The sequence below is a fragment of the Heterodontus francisci genome, chromosome 17 (assembly GCF_036365525.1).
Source record: "Heterodontus francisci isolate sHetFra1 chromosome 17, sHetFra1.hap1, whole genome shotgun sequence".
NCBI lineage: Eukaryota > Metazoa > Chordata > Chondrichthyes > Heterodontiformes > Heterodontidae > Heterodontus > Heterodontus francisci.
In genome coordinates this window covers 17,768,113-17,786,090 of record NC_090387.1, presented here as the reverse complement: position 1 = coordinate 17,786,090, position 17,978 = coordinate 17,768,113, and positions in this window count along the sequence as shown.

The window sequence follows — 17,978 nt, the reverse complement described above, 5'->3', positions numbered from 1 at the left end:
TCATAGCACTGGGAGTGACATCTGCTCTTATCCTCTGACGGTGTTTGGCATATTTTAATATACCAGTAGTGTTACTGCAAACCCCAGGCTGCCCATCTCATTGGATTATATAAGTGAGGTAACTGCAGTTTGTTTAAGGAAACAGATTGACGTTTTCTGTTTTCCCAAGACTATGGCAAGGAGCCAAACTCTCCGGGATCTTGCAGGGCTTCCCAGTTTTGTGGAAGTAACAGATTGCCTGTACATTGAGATACATAGGCATCCATAGAATAAGATTCACTTCCTGAATTGGATCCCTGAATTGGAAAAGAGTTGTGTTCTGTCAATATGCCTATAGCCCATCCTTATATTTGCTGATTTCTAAGGATTGTGTTCATTTCATTACAACCATGGGCTTATGCAGCTCACTGTTGGGTTAGTTTGTCCTATGGTGAGTCAATTTATATCTTTGAATGCAATCAGGTTAAACCATTTCATTAAATTTGATTATTGTTGTATTGTTGATTATGAAATAAAAACATTGCTGGTGACTTTAAGAGTTTCATCCCAATCTCGTGTCAATAAAATACAAAAGCAACCGAATATGCTTGGGTAATGCAATGTGTTAACTATGGTTTACATTGTGATTGTCTCTATGTCAGCTGTGGCCAAGTGCTAGCAAACTTGCCTCTGAATCAGAAAGTCATGAGTTCACTCTGCACTCTAGTACGTCAGAAAATGTCAGTGCAGTACTGCGAAAGTGTTGCGTTTTTGGAGGTGCCGTCTTTTAGATGAAACTCTCAGCCAAGATCTTGTCTGCTTTTTTAGGTGGATGTATAAAATTCCATGGTACATTTGAATAGTATAATGTAATCATAATAGAATAGTACTGAAGAATAGAGTATCTTTTTGGTGTAATTTATTTTATTCATTCACAGGATAGCATTTATTACCCTTGAGAAGGTGGTGGTGAGCCATCTTCTTGAACTGCTATAACACTTTCACAGTGCTGTTAGGGAGGGAGTTCCAGGTTTTAGACCCAACAACAATGGTGGTATGGTGATATAATTCCAAGTCAGGATAGTGTGTGGCTTGGAGGGGAACTTGCAGGTGGTGGTGTTCCCAAGTGCCTGTGACCTTTGAACTTCAAGATGGTAGAGATCACTGGTTTGGAACATTCAACTGAAGAAGCCGTGGTGGGTTTCTGCAGTGCACCTCTTCAATGGTACACACTGCAGCCATGCTGTGCTCGTGGTGGAGGGAGTGAATGTTTAAGGTGGTGGATAGGGTGCCAATCAAGCTTATCCTGGTTAGTGTCAAACTTCTTGAGTGTTGTTGGAGCTGCACTCATCCAGGCAAGTGGAGAGTATTCCATCACACACCTGACTTGTAGATAGTGGAAAGGCTTTGGGGAGTTAAGACGTAAGTCACTTGCCACAGAATTCCCAGCCTCTGACTTGCTCTTGTAGTCACAGTATTTATGTGGCTGTTTCCAGCTAACTTTCTGGTCAATGGTGGCCCCAGGTCACTGATGGTGAGTATTTGGTGATGGCAATGCCGTTGAATGTCAACGTGTGGTGGTCAGGTACTCTCTTATTGGAAATAATCATTTCCTGTCACTTACGTGGTGCAAATGTTACTTGCCATTTATCAGCTCAAGCCTGAATGTTGCTCAGGTCCTGCTGCATGCAGGCACCACTGCTTCATTATCTGAGGAGCTGCGAATGCAATAATCAGTAAGCATCTCCACTTCTGACCTTCTGATGGAGGGAAGGTCATTGATGGAGCAGCTAAAGATGATTGGGACTAGGACACTGCCCTGATGAACTCCTACAGCGATATCCTGGGGCTGAGATGATTGGTCTTCAACAACCACAACCATCTTCCTTTGTGCTAGGTATGACTCCAGCCAGTGGAGAGTTTCCCCCCTGATTCCTATTGATTTCAATTTTACAAGGACTCCTTGATGCCATATTCGGTCAAATGCTGCCTTGATGTCAAGGGCAGTCACTCTCACCTCACGTCTTGAATTCAGCTCTTTGTCTATGTTTGGACCAAGGCTGTAATGAGGTCTGAAGCCAAGTGGTCCTGGCAGAACCCAAACTGGGCATCAGTGAGCAGGTTATGGCTGAGTAAGTTCCGCTTGATAGCACTACCGACAACACCTTCAGTCACTTTGCTGATGACTGGGAGGAGACTGATGGGGTGGTGATTGGCTTGATTGGATTTGTCCTGTATTTTGTGAACAGGACATACCTGGGCAATTTTACAGTTTGTTGGATAGATGCCAGTATTGTAGCTGTACTGGTACAGTTTGGTAGGGGCATGGCTAATTCTGGAGCACAAATTTTCAGCACTACAGTCAGGATGTTGGTGGGGTCTATAGTCTTTGCTGTATCCAGTATGCCCAGTTGTTTCTTGATATCATGTTGAGTGAATTGAATTGGCTTAAGGCTGGCATCTGTGATGGTGGGGACCTCAGGAGAAGGCCATGATGGATCATCCAATTGGTACTTCTGGCTGAAACGGGTTGCATATGCTTCAGCCTTGTCTTTTTCACTCACGTGCTGGGCTGCAGCATCATTAAGGATGGGGAGGTCAGACTGACCGAGGTCAGACTGACCGGCCTACACTTATTTAGCCTATCCCTAGCACCTTTTTTAAACAATGGTACAACGTTCGCAGACCTCCAGTCGTCTGGTGCCTCACCTGTATCTGGTGAGGATTTGAAGATGATCCTCAGCGCATCTGCTATTTCCTTCCTGGCTTCCTTTAACAATCTGAGATGCAATCCATCTGACCCTGGCAATTTGCCCACTTTCAAGGATGTCAGACCCTCTAGTACTTCTTCTCTCATTATGCTTTTCATATCTAATATCCTCCTCTTTAACTACAATGTCTGCATCAACCCTCTCCTTTATGAAGACAGAGACAAAAAATTAAACCATCCCCAACAGCACTAGTAAACCTTCCTGCAAGGATATTTGTCCCAGTTCTGTTCAGATGCAGACCGTCCGGCTTGTACAGGTCCCACCTTCCCCAGAACCGGTCCCAATGCCCCAGAAATCTGAAGCCCTCCCTCCTGCACCATCTCTCCAGCCACACATTCATCTGGTGTATTTTCCTATTTCTGTACTCACTAGCATGTGGTCTTGGGAGTAATCCGGTGATTACTACCTTTGAGGTCCTGCTTGATAATCTCGTTCCTTAACTCAGCTTGCAGGACCTCATCCCTCTTTCTTCCTATATCATTGATATCTGTGTGGACAACGACCTCTGGCTGTGCACCCTCGCCCTCCAGAATGCTGCGTAGCCGCTCGGTGATATCCATGACCCTTGCACCAGGGAGGCAACATACCATCCTGGAATCACATCTGCGACCAATGAAACGTCTATCTGTTCCCCTAACTATAGAATCCCTTATCGCTATTGCTCTCTTGTCCTTTCTGCTCCCTCCCTGCACAGCTGAGCCACCCATGGTACTCTGGTCATGACTCTTGCTGCACTCTCTAGAGGAACCCTCTCTCCCATTGGTACTCAGAACTGAATACTGGTTAGAAAGTGGGATGCCCTCCAGGGACTCCTACACTACCTGCCTTGACCTTTTTGTCTGTCTGTCAGCCACTCAGTCCCTCTGAAATAAAAACAAGAAATGCTGGAACCACTCAGCAGGTCTGGCAGCATCTGTGAAAAGAGAAGCAGAGTTAACGTTTTGGGTCAGTGTCCCTCTGCCTGTGCTCTCTTAAGCTCCGAGGTGACTACCTCCTGAAATGTGCTATCTACGTAGTTCTCTGCCTCGCGGATGCACCACAGTGACTCCAGCTGCTGCTCGAGTTCTGAAACGCGGATCTCAAGCTTCTGCAGCCGGTGACACTTCCTGCAGATCTGTTTGTCAAGGACATATGGTGCATCCACGACTTCCCACATACCACTGGAGGCACAATCTGCTTGGCCGAACTGCCCTGCCATTACTTAGCTTTACAAACTAATTATTGCTCGTATAATAAGTGGAATAACTTACCAGTTACTTGCCAATCAGCTTCTTCCCCTGTACCGTGGAGGCTGAAAAGGCAGAAAAGAAAAGACAGCAAAGAGCACCTCTTTCCCCTAGTCAGTGAAATCCCTCGCACACAACTCACAGCCTCACTCTTTGTCCAAACAGCACTATTCTAAATTAGTAATTATTAATAAATTACACTAATTAAAAACTTTAGTAGTGCTAACCTTATCACTTACAAGGTGTCTCTGATTTTTAAAGATATTTAAAGGCAATAACAGCTGTAACGTACCAACCAATCAGCTTATAGATTTCCCACCCTTTGCTCCTCAGGTAAATAAGGGCCCCGAGCCCCGCTCTTTCTTTATACAGCTCCCATTCCAGATCTGCCTCCTCCCAAAACCGCCGCCAACTGCTGCTGCTTCACTCCCCATGTAAGTCCTCATGGTGTCCAGAGTCAATGTTAAGGACACCCAGGGCCACTTCCTCCTGACTGTGTACCGCTGTGCCACCACCTGTGGTAGGACTGTCCTGCTGGTGGGACAGGACATGCCCAGGGATGGTGATGGAGGAGTCTGGGAAATTGGCTGAAAGGTATGGTTTGGTGAGTATGACTGTGTCAGGCTATTGCTTGACTAGTCCATGGGACAGCTCTCCCAGTTTTGTCACACATCCCCAGACGTTAGGGAGGAGGACTTGGCAGGGTTGACTGGGCTGAATGTACCTTTACCATTTCCAGTGCCTGGGTCAATGCCAGTTGGTCCGTCTGTTTTTTTTAAAATTATAGTTTCTCGTAACGGTTTGATACAACTGAATGGCTTGCTAGGCCATTTCATAGGGGCAATTAAGAGTTAACCACATTGCATTGGGTCTGGAATCACATATAGGTCAGAGTGTGTAAGGATAGCAGATTTCTTTCCCTCAAGAATATTAGTGAAGCAGCTGTTTTTTTTATGACAATGCAGTAGTTTCATTATCATGATTACTGATACTTGCTTTTTATTCCAGAATTATTTAATTAACCAAATTTAAAATCCCCAGCTGCCATGGCGTGATTTGAACTCATGTCTCCAGATCATTTGTTCAAAATAACTGGTTCTTCTCTATTCCACCAATTAAATATTATGTTCGTTTTTGTGAGACCCTGATTTTTGAATTGACTGTCACTTTATTGTTACAGGGATTTTGTTTTTGTATTAAAACTTAGGATTCTATGTGTTTTAAAAAACTGAAAAAGGATTTCAGTGGACATTGAGACATCTGAACTTTATGGATGTTTTGAAAGGAAGTTCAACAGGAGCTGAATTTGTAAACAAGGACAGGAAAGCAGGTAATTTCAAGGAAACCAGTGAGGGGTTTAACCTCAGAGCTACTCTTTGAGTGACAAGAGAGAGAAGTTTCAGTTTCAGTTTTGAACTTTAAAAAGCCAGTGGGTTTGGACAAAAAGCAGGCATTTGAAATTTGATTCTGACCTTCCTGGAGATCAGAAGGAAACCCATAAAAATTATTACTTCTCTGTAAAGAATCCCTGCATCAAGAGTGGTACTGTTGCCTCCTGCATTTTTACGAAACCCTGAATGCTTGCAGAGATCTTGTCTCTTTAAAAAGGACTTTTGCATCAAATGTGTAACAGAGAACTGACACCTGTTGCTACACCCCTGATGGAAGACCTATGTGAAGGCTGCTGCAGTTGAATTTCCTTGACCGCCTACCTATCATAGACTGTTCATCAACCTCGTCTAGAAATACTTCGGGTGACATCCAACTATTTGACTTTTGGACACCTTGCCTAACCGAAGCTCTTCCTTCCAGATCATGACAGACTAAGTTATTTTATTATTCCTTTCATTCCTATGAAACAGCTGTAAACCAAAATCCTTTCTTTCCTGAACTAAAAGCAAAGTACTGCAGATGCTGGAAATCTGAAATAAAAACAAGAAACGCTGGAAATACTCAGCAGGTCTGGCAGCATCTGTGGAGAGAGAAGCAGAGTTAACGTTTCAGGTCAGTGACCCTTCTTCAGAACTGTTGGAGGGAAGAGCAGAACTACTTCAAGGTAGGCATTCCTGGAAGAGAAATGACAGGGAATTAAACACTAAAATAAAAGCAAAATACTGTGGATGCTGGAAATCTGAAATAAAAACAAGAAACGCTGGAAATACTGAAGAAGGGTCACTGACCTGAAACATTAACTCTGCTTCTCTCTCCACAGATGCTGCCAGAACTGCTGAGTATTTCTGGCATTTCTTGTTTTCCTTTCTTTCCTGGTAAACTGTTTTTTTTTTGGATGTATGTGTGTGTGCATGAGGGCTAGGGAAATAAGGAGATTTAAAATCTGAATTTGTATGTAGATCTATTTCATTATTGGTTAAGACTCGGTTTTATAATAAATAGTTAATTTTGTTATTGATTAAAGAAACCTGGCTGGTGTGCTTTATTTTAAGGAAAAATAGAGTATCTAATTGGCTGTTTTAGGTAAGTGGGAAAATTTATTGATATGCTATGACCCATGGAGAAGTGAGACTGAATTAACAGTGCACTCCTCCCGCCTCAATTGTAACATTATGTACAGAACAACAGTGACTGCTATAAAGCACTTTGGAACATCCAAAGTACATAAAAATTGTTACATAAATTCCATTGAGTCACATAAAATCTACAGCTCCAACAATAAGTGCAAGGAACTCATGGACCTCTTTGTCACTAAGATTGAGATCATCCGATTAGCTACCCCAATGCATTCCTCCCTTCCACTAGCTCATCTGGTCAAACTTCCTCTAATGCTCCATCCTGCCCTAGCTCTGAACTCGCATCTTTCTTTAGTTTCTCTCCTGTCTCCCCTCATGCCGTCTCCGAGCTCATCTTGTCCTTGAGAACAACCTCCTGCTTCCTCAATCCTGTTCCCAATAAACTGCTGATCATCCAAATTCCCCTCCTAGTCCCCATGTTAGCTGATGTTGTTAATGGTTATCTCGCTTCAGGTGTTGTCCCTCTCTCCTTTAAATCTGCCGTCATCATCCCCTCCTCAAAAAAAACCAACCTGCGACCCCACTGTCCTTACAAACTACCATCCCATCTCCACCCTTTCCTTTCCAAAGACCTTGAAATGTTGTCGCCTCTTGGAACTCCATGTTTGAATCCCTCTAATCGGGTTTCCACCCCGTCACCGTATCAAAACAACTCTTAGCAAAATCACAAATGACATCTCATGTGATTGTGAAAAAGGTAAACTTTCCCTCCTCGTCCTTCATAACCTGTCTGCAGCCTTTGACGCAGTTGACCACACCCCTCCACCACCATCCAGCTGGGTGGGCCTGCTCTCACCTGATTCCATTCTTATTTATCTAATCATAGCCAAAGTATCACTTGCAATGGTTCTCTTCCCACTCCCGCACCTTTACCTCTGATGACCCCAAGGATCTATTCTTGGCTCGCTCCTATTTTGTGTCTACGTGCTGCCCCTTGGCAACATCATCTGAGAGCACAGCATTAGTTTTCACATGTATGCTGATGACACCCAGCTCTACCTCACCACCACCTCTCTCGACTCCTTCACTTTTGCTAAATTATCAGACTACTTATCCAACATCAAGAACTGGATGAGCAGAAATTTCCTCCAATTAAATATTGGAAAGACTGAAGCCATTGTTTTCAGTCTCTGCTCCAAACACCGTTCCCCAGCTACCAACTCCATCCATCTCCCTGGCAGCAGTCTGAGACTAAACTAGTCTGTTCTCAATCTTGGTGTCATATTTGACTGAGAGATACTCAGAGATGACTCAGATACTCACACTACCACTAGGACCGCCTATTTCCACCTCCATAATATCGTCTGACTTTGCCCCATCTCAGCTCATCTGCTGCTGAAACCCTCACCAATGTTTCTCTTCCCTCTTGACTTGACTATTCCAATGCACACCTGGCTGGTCTTCCACATTCTAATTTCCGTAAACTTGAGGTCATCCAAAACTCTGCTCCCATGTCTTATTTCACACCAAGTTCACCTATCACCCCTGTGCTCGCCTACCTACATTGGCTCCTGGTTAAGCAAGGTTTTGATTTTAAAATATTCATCCTTGTTTTCAAATCCCTCCATAGCCTCAGCCCTCCTTATCTCTGTAATCTCTTCCAGCCCCACAACCGTATGAGATATCTGCACTCATTTAATACTGGCCTTTTGGGCATCCCTGATTTTAATCGCTCCGCCATTGGTGGCAGTGCCTTCAGCTTCCTCGGCCCTAAGCTCTGGAATTCACTCCCTAAACCTTGCCTTCCTCCTTTAAGCCACTCCTTAAAACCTACTTCTCTGACAAAACTTTGACAAAGATCCTCTTATGTGGCTCAGTGTCATATTTTGCTTTATAATGCGCCTATGTGGTGCCTTGGAATGTTTTATTACATTAAAGGTGCTATATAAATATAAATTGTTGTTGTTGTAGCTCAGAAACAAGACTTTCAGCCTAACTGGCCTATGCAGTGGTTATACTCCACACGAGCATCATGGATGGCTGAGCGGTACAGGGAGGAAGGAGGAAGATCAGGAATGCAATAATAATCGGGGATTCAATAGTTAGGGGAACAGAAACATGCTTCTGTGCCTCAGATGTAACTCCAGGTATGCTGCCTCCCTGATGCCTGGGTCTAGGACCTCACTGAGCAGCTGCAGAACATTCTGAAGAGGGAGGGTATACAGCCAGAGGGTGTGGTCCATGTCGGTACAAATGAAAAAGGGAAAGAGGGATGAGGTCTTGCAGGCAAATTTTAGGGCGCTAGCAAAGAGATTAATGAACAAGACCCCAAATTTAGCAATCTCCAGATTGCTCCCAGAGCCACACGCTAGTGAGTACAGAAATAGGAAGATAGGTCAGATGGATGTGTGGCTGGAGAGATGGTGCAGGAGGAAAGGCTTTAGATTCCTGAGACATTAGGACCAGTTTTGTGGGAGATGGGACGTGCACAGGTCGGATGGGTTGCATCTCTGTAGAAGTGGGGCCAATGTCCTCACGGGGAGGTTCATTGGTGCTGTGAGGGAATTTGTTAACCAATTTGGTATGGGGATGGGAACCAGGATGTAGCATTAAAAAGGAGAAACAAGGTGTACAAAGGTTTGCGAAGATAGATAGCACTAGAGTAAGAAATATTATGGTATTAGGTGGGATCGGATTAAAAGAGAATACAAGAAGGTTTAAGATACAAAAGAAAAATACAGCCTATGCTGAAAATCTGAAAGAGAAACAGAAAATGCTGGAAATACTCAGGTGAGGCAGCATCTGTGAAGAGAACAGCAGAGTTAACGTTTCAGGTCAATGACCTTTCATCAGAAGGTTTAAGATATGTTTACAGTGCAAGTATGTAAATGCATGAAGCGTGGTAAATAAGGTTGGTGAGCTGCAGTTGCAAATAGCCACATGGGAATATGATGTTGCGATGATAATGGAGACCTGGATCCAATAAGAGCAGAGTTGGGTACGAAGTATTCCTGGATATAAGGTGTTCAGGAAAGATAAGGAAGGAAAGGAAGGAGAAGGCGTGGCAATATTGATTAAGGAGAACATTACAGTGCTGGAGAGGCCAAGGGCAGAATCTATTTGGTTAGAGTTAAGAAATATTAGAGATACCATTCCACTACTGGGTATTATTCTATAGCCATCAACTAGTGGGAAGGATATAGAGGAACAAATTTGCAGAAAAATTATGGAGAGGTACAGTAGTGATAATGGGGAATGTCAATTAGAATCATAGAATGGTTACAGCATGGAGGAGGGCATTCGGCCCATCATGTTTGTGCCAGCTCTCTGTAAGAGCAACTCACCCACTCCCACTCCCCCGTTCTTTCCCTGTAGACCTGCACATTTTTTTCTCTTCAGGTGCTTATCCAATTCCCTTTTGAAAGCCATGATTGAATCTGTGTCCACCACACTCTCGGGCTGTGCATTCCAGATTCTAACCATTCACTGCGTAAAAAAGGTTTTCCTCATGTCGCTATTGCTTCTTTTGCCATTCACCTTAAATCAGTGTCCTCTAGTTCTTAAACCTTCCACTAATGGGAATGGTTTCTCTCTATCTGTACTGTCCAGACCCTTCATGAACTTTCTCTTCTCTAAAGAGAACAACACCAGCTTCTCCAATCTATCCATGTAACTGAAGTCTCTCATTCTTGGAACCATTTGTGTAAATCTTTTCAGCACTCGCTCTAAAGCCTTCCTAAAGTGAGGAGTCCAGAGTTGGACACAATGCTCCAGTTATCCTAATATAGACTGGGATAGTAACAGTGTAAAGGGCAGAGAGGGGGAAGAATTTCTGAACTGTGTTAAGGAGAACTTTCTTGATCAGTACATTTCTGGCCCAATGAGGATGGAGGCTTTGCTGGATCTGGTTCTAAAGAGGAGATGTTTTGGGTACAGTCTAGTTACATTTCCACAATGGGAAAAGGTAGGGAAACCAAAACCAGAGCTCCCTGCGTGACGAAAGAGATAGAAGAGTAAGATGAAGCAGAGTTAGGGGACCTATGACAGATGTCAGACTGATAATACAAGTGAGAACCAGGCTGACTATAGAAAGTTCTGAGGGGAAGTGAAAAGGGAAATAAGAGGGAGAAAGAGAGAGTATGAGAATAGACTAGCAGCTAATATAAAAGCGAATCCAAAAGTCTTCTATAGATTGTAAAAGGGTAGTAAGAGGAGGTGTGGGGCTGATTAGGGACCAAAAACATATGTATGGAGACAGAGGGCATGGCTGATGCTCTAGCCATAGTCCCCAAAGAACCATAGGGATATCGCAAGGCAAAGAAGTAGGCCTCCAGGAGCTACTACAACCAGTATAGGGATTGAACCCACACTGTCGGTGTTTTTCTGCATCACACTCTAGCTGTCTCGTCAGCTGAGCTAATTGACTCCAATGACTGAGGTACTAAATGATGATTTTGCATCTCTCTTTACCAAGGGTCACACTAAAAGAGGAGGTAGTTGAGATACTGGATGGGCTAAAATTTGATAAAGAGGGGAAAGGCTGGCTGTACTTAAAGCTTATAATTCACCAGGTCTGGATGGAATGCATCCTCAGTTACTGAGGGAAATAAGGGTGAAAATAGCGGAGGCTCTGACCATAATCTTCCAACCCTCCTTTGATACTGGGGTGGTGCCAAGGACTGGAGAATTGCAAATGTTACACCCTTGTTCAAAAAAGGATGCAAGGATAAACTCAGAAATTACAGGCCAGTGGGTTTAACCTTGGTGGTGAGAAAGCTTTTAGATACGATAATCTGGAACAAAATTAACAGTCACTTAGACAAGTGTGGATTAATTAAGGGAAGCCAGCACAGATTTATTGATGGCAAATCATGTTTAACTAACTTGATTGAGATTTTTGATGAGGCAACAGAAAGGGTTGATGAGGGTAATGCAGTTGCTGTGGTGTATATGGATTTCCAAAAGGCTTTTGATAAAGTACCACATAACAGGCTTGTAACGAAATTTGAAGCCCATGGGCCAGTGGCAGCATGGATACAAAATTGTCTAAAGGACAGGAAGCAGTGTAGTGGTGAATGGTTGTTTTTCAGACTGGAGAAAGGTATACTGTGGTGTTCCCCAAGGGTGGGTATTAGGACCACTGCTTTTCATGATATATATTAATAACTTGGATTTGGGTGTACAATTTCAAAATTTGCAGAAGACAAAAGTCTTGTAAGTGTAGTGAATAGTGAGAAGGATAGTAATAGACTTAAAGAGGGCATAGACAAGCTTGTTGAATGGGCGATCATGTGGCAGATGAAATTTAATGCAGGAGAAGGGCAAAGTGATACATTTTGGTAGGAAAAAAGAAGAGAGGCAATATAAGCTAAAGGGTACAATTCTAAAGGACTGCAGGAACAGAGACATGGGATAAATGGGCACAAAAGGTTTCAGGTTGGCAGGGCAGGTTGAGGAAGCGTTTAAAAAACAAACAAGATCCTGGGCTTTATAAATAGAGGCATAGAATACAGAAGTAAGGAAGTTATGCAGAACCTTTATAAAAGACTGGTTCAGCCTCAATTGGAGTATTGTGTCCAGTTCTGTGCACCACGCTTTAGGAAGGATGTGAAGGCTTTAGAGAGAGTGCAGAAAAGATTTACGAGAATGATTCCAGGGATGAGGGATTTCAGTTACGCGGATAGATTGGAAAAGCTGGGATTGTTCTCTGTAGAGAAGAGATGGTTGAGAGGAGATTTGATAGAGGTGTTCAAAATCATGAGGATCATGAGGAGTCCAGTAGATAGAGAGAAACGGTTCCCATTGGTGGAAGGTTCGGGAACCAGAGAACACAGATTTAAGGTGATTGGCAAAAGAACCAAAGAAATGAAGAAATGCTTTATACATAGTGAGTGGTTCCGATCTGGAATGCACTGCCTGAGAGTGTGGTGGAGGCAAATTCAATTGTGGCTTTCGAAAGGGAAATTAATAAGTACTTGAAGGGAAAAAAAAATTGCAGGGCTGCAGGGAAAGAGCTGGGGCATGGGACTAGCTGGATTGCTCTTGCAGAGAGCCGGAATGGACTCAACAGACCAAATGGCCTCCTTCTGTGCTGCAACCATTCCATGATTCTATACACCTTCTTCCACTCGAATTACCTCTTCCCATGCAGCTGCTGTATCTCTCTATTCCCTTTCCTCTCATGTGTGCATCAAGCCTCCCATTGAATGTGTCCATGCTATCTCCTTCAGGAGGCAGCAAGTTCCATATTCTTTCCACTTTTGATAGAAATTCTCCTTAAATTCTTTATTTGCACATCAGTGGCGATCTGATATTTATTTCCTCTTGTTCTGCACTTAGACACAAGTGGAAACAATTTCGCCACATCCACATTATTGAACCCTTTTGTACTTTTGATGCCTGTTTCTGGTTTCCTCAGATTTCTCTTCTCCAGAGAGAGGGGCCCCAGCCTGCTCAATCTTTCCCTGATAGTTGCATCCTCTCAATTCTAGTAACATGCTTGTCAACCTTTGTTCCCTTTCCTCCAGTGCATGAATGCCTAAACCAAGGTTTTGCATAAATTTAACATTAACTCCCTGCTTTTGTATTCTATTCCTCTACAAATGAACCTCAGTACTTTGATTTCACTTTTTATAGCCTTATCAACTTACGTTACTGCTTTTATCAATTTATGTATCTGTATTCCGAATTCTGTTTGCTCCTCTACTTACTTTAGTTTCTTACTAAAATAAATGGTCTCATTAATACTCTTACCAAAATGAATAATGTCACATTTAGCTACATTACATTTCTTTTGCTATGGTATATTATGTGCTTCTTTCTCTGCTGTGTGCCTACATTAGGTCTGTATTCTTCTGTTTGTGTACATAATGGTGTATTATCTTCTCAATGTGTACACAATGCTCTGCGCTCTCCTGTTGTGCAATAGAAGACAGAAGGTGCAAAAAAAATGATGAAAAGAATATTTTCAATTGGATGCAGGCTTACCTTTGTTTTTGAAGCTGTGTCTGTAGATTCAACCTCAGGCCCAGTCATCCACTTTTGTAACATCCATTGCGAGGCAACTGGGCTGTGGTCAGTTGGCATTAGGCACTCCTCGGAATTTGGCTCACCTCCTGTGACCTTGAATGTGTTGCAGATCTGTCTCCAGCTTAGCATTTCATATCCACACAGCTTTTTGCTACACTGCTCCAGAGTTGTCTTCACATCAGTGATGGTATTTAACACATTTGCGACACATACCATATTTGTCTGTTTAATATTTTTGTCTTAGTTTCACAAATTCCATGATGTTTCACAAATTTGGTGCCAGTATATGATTCTTCCCTATTATTCAACCTCTCTTTACCCCAGCCTTTCTTGGCTTTTACAATGTTTTCCTTTGGCATATGTACACCCAGAAATGCACATTTATACTAATACCCATTTATTTGCATTCCTTGTAGCTATGACTAGTATTTTGATTCTGATTTGCATGGAATTTTGCATACACTTGCAAAATATGAACAATAAGGTTTGACTTTACCCAAATAAATGAAAGCAAAATACTGCGGATGCTGGAAATCTGAAATAAAAACAAGAAATGCTGGAACCACTCAGCATTTCTGGCAGCATCTGTGGAAAGAGAAGCAGAGTTAACGTTTCGGGTCAGTGACCCTTCATCGGCTTTACCCAAGTTGTTTCTACAATGTGTTATGGTCAAGTGAGGAGGGGTTGAAGGGCTTCCCTCTTTTCGAAACATAGAAACATAGAAAATAGGAGCAGGAGTAGGCCATTTGGCCCTTTGAGCCTGCTCCACCATTCATTATGATCATGGCTGATCATCCAACTCAGTAACCTGTTCCTGCTTTCGCCCCATACCCTTTGATCCCTTTAGACCCAAGAGCTATATCTAACTCCTTCGTGAAAACATACAATGTTTTGGCCTCAACTGTTTTCTGTGGCAGCGAATTCCACAGCTCACCACACTCTGGGTGAAGAAATTTCTCCTCATCTCAGTCCTGAAAGGTTTACCCCGTATCCTTAGACTATGGCCCCTTGGTTCTGGATTCCCCCACCATTGGGAAAATCCTTCCTGCATCTACCCTGCCAAGTCCTGTTAGAATTTTATAGGTTTCTATGAGATCCCCCCTCACTCTTCTGAACTCCAGCGAATATGATCCTAACCGACTCAATCTCTCCTCATACGTCAGTCCCACCATCCCAGGAATCAGTAATCTGGTAAACCTTCTCTGCACTCCCTCTATAGCAAGAACATCCTTCCTCAGATAAGGAGAGTGGGGGTTTCAATTACTAGAGGACACGAGTTCAAAGTGAAAGGGGAAAAGTTTAGGGGGGATATGCGTGGAAAGTTCTTTACGCAGAGGGTGGTGGGCACCTGGAACGCATTGCCAGCGGAGGTGGTAGATGCGGGCACGATGGAGTCTTTTAAGATGTATCTAGACAGATACATGAATGGGCAGGAAGAAAAGAGATACAGAACCTTAGAAAATAGGCGACATGTTTAGAGAGAGGATCTGGATCGGCGCAGGCTTGGAGGGCCGAAGGGCCTGTTCCTGTGCTGTAATTATCTTTGTTCTTTGTTCTTTGTTCTTTTGAGACCAAAACTGCACACAATATTCCAGGTGTGGCCTCACCAAGGCCCTGTATAATTGCAGCAAGACATCCCTGCTCCTGTACTCGAATGCTCTCGCTATGAAGGCCAACATACCATTTGCCTTTTTTACCGCCTGTTGCACTTGCATGCTTACCTTCAGCGACTGGTGTACGAGAACATCCAGGTCTCGTTGCATATTCCCCTCTCTCAGTTTATAGCCAATCAGATAATAATCTGCCTTCGTGTTTTTGCTACCAAAGTGGATAACCTCACATTTATCCACATTATACTGCATCTGCCAAGCATTAGCCCATTCACTCAACTTGTCCAAATCACCCTGAAGCCTCTCTGCATCCACCTCACAACTCACCCTTCCACCCAGTTTTGTGTCATCTGCAAATTTGGAGATATTACATTTAGTTCCCTCATCTAACTCATTAATGTATATTGTGAATAGCTGGAGTCCTAGCACCGATTCCTGTGGTACCCCACTAGTCACTGCCTGCCATTTGGAAAAAGACCCATTTATCCCTACTCTTTGTTTCCTGTCCGCCAAACAATTTTCTATCCATCGCAATACATTATCCCCAATCCCATGCGCTTTAATTTTACATGCTAATCTCTTATTTGGGACTTTGTCGAAAGCCTTCTGAAAGTCCAAAAAACGAAATCCACTGGCTTCCCCTTATCAACTCTACTAGTTACATCCTTGAAGAATTCTAGTAGATTTGTCAAGCATAATTTCCCTTTTGTAAATCCATGCTGACTCTGCCCAATTCTACCACTGTTCTCCAAGTGCTCTGCTATAAAATCTTTGATAATGGACTCCAGAATTTTCCCCACTACCGATGTCAGACTGACTAGTCTACAATTCCCTGCTTTCTCTCTACCTCCCTTTTTAAATAGTGAGGTTTCATTAGCTACCGTCCAATCTGTAGGAACTGTTCCAAAGTCTATAGAATCTTGGAGGATGACCACCAATGCATCCACTATTTCTAGGGTCACTTCCTTCAGTACTCTGGGATGCATACCATCAGCCCCTGGGGATTTATCGGCCTTCAATCCCATCAATTTCCCCAACACCATTTCTCTACTAATACTGACTTCTTTCAGTTCCTCTCCCTCACTAAGCCCTGTGTTCCTCAACATTTCTGGTATGATATTTGTGTCCTCCTTTGTGAAGACAGAACCAAAGTATGCATTTAGTTGGTCAGCCATTTCTTTATTCCCCATAATAAATTCCCCTGTTTCTGACTTTTCCCTCTCCTTGTTTGACCACAACAGGTTTAAAGCTTTCTTAAAGTGGATGTACTGGCTAATTCAGTAGGTGTTTGATTACTTACTTGCTATGATCATAACAAAAACCAATCGGACAGGTTTTCTTGAGTTAACAAAGAGGTTAACTTTATTGTACCTAAACTGAACTAATAAAATAATAACGTGCCGACTTTCACTCACACACACAGACTAGAGGTTTACACACACACAAACAGGTTACAGGGTGGGGAAAGGTAGATTGGTTGAGTTAGAGTCCATAAAAAGGGGGATATACAGTCTGTGGAGTTTAGTGATTCGGCTAACTTCTACCTGAATACAGTGGTCCTGAGGCTTTTAGTTTGAAGAGGTAGATGACTGGGTCAGTGACTCTCATGGAGATAGCGATGCAAATGATTTCCTCCAATGGGGTTTCGGATTGTAGCCGGAGTATGCAAAGGTCATCAGTCATCAAGCAAGATTTGAAATCTTTCAAGTTGGAATGGAGCGAGAGTGAGAGAAAGGGACCCCCACGTAGGGTCTGTTCACGTCAGAGTCCAGTTGCTTCTCCTCTGCTGTAGAGAAAACACCAGCTTTAAACCACAGATGGGGAAGGGCTTGTCACATGATAGTCACTCAGTTATTCAAAACATAGCAGTTAGCAGTGTTTCTCTCTTGCAAAAAGAACAAGCAGTTCCTTTAAACTCCATTAAGCGGACATTTTGTCTCCCTCCTCGCAAGCATTGCAGTGTACGATACAGTGTTGCAAATTAGGTAGGCAACGTAAGCTGCCAGAAAAAGCATCCTTTTAATTGGTCTTTTAAAAAGATGTCGTCTCTAAAAAAAAACCTTCAGATTTCCAGTCAGTGGATGAAAGAAAATTATAATTCAACAAAGCACATTGGCATAATAAATCTCTAAGGGAAATTGGAATTAAAATTTGCATTTGTCTTCAGTGAGGTGCAAACACTTGGTTAGTGAATAGATGTCAATCCCTATTTGACTTGCTCATGGAGCCATAATGACACACTGAGCTTCCTGTAGCCATTTTAACTGAAAATGCTATAATAGACCCCATTGTTAGTCTGTAATCCAAAGTCACATTCTCATTCTTGAACATTAAAAATCAGTTGCCACTGAAACTTGAATGTTTGCATTTCCTTCTGTTACTATAACATCTTTTAAATTCCTTTGTGGGTGAGTTCTGGCTGTTTTTTTGTCTGAAAAATGTACATATATATATACATCGGCATGCACAAAAAAATCAAATGGACAATATTATTAAAGGCACAAACAAGAAATGCTGGAAATACTCAGCAGGTCTGGCAGCATCTGTGGAGAGAGAAGCAGAGTTAACGTTTCAGGTCAGTGACCCTTCATCAGAATAGTTCTGAAGAAGGGTCATTGACCTGAAACGTTAACTCTGCTTCTCTCTCCACAGATGCTGCCAGACCTGCTGAGTATTTCCAGCATTTCATGTTTGTGTTTCAGATTTCCAGCTTCCGCAGTATTTTGCTTTTATTATAATATTATTAAAGGGCTTATTTAAAAGTGCACTATTACAAACTCAACCATTCTTACAATTTGCTTTACTTCTGATCGTTGTTAATTAATCGTGTATCAGAAACAAAGAACTTTATAAGTAGATATTAGGATACATATTAGGAACATTGGAACAGGAGTA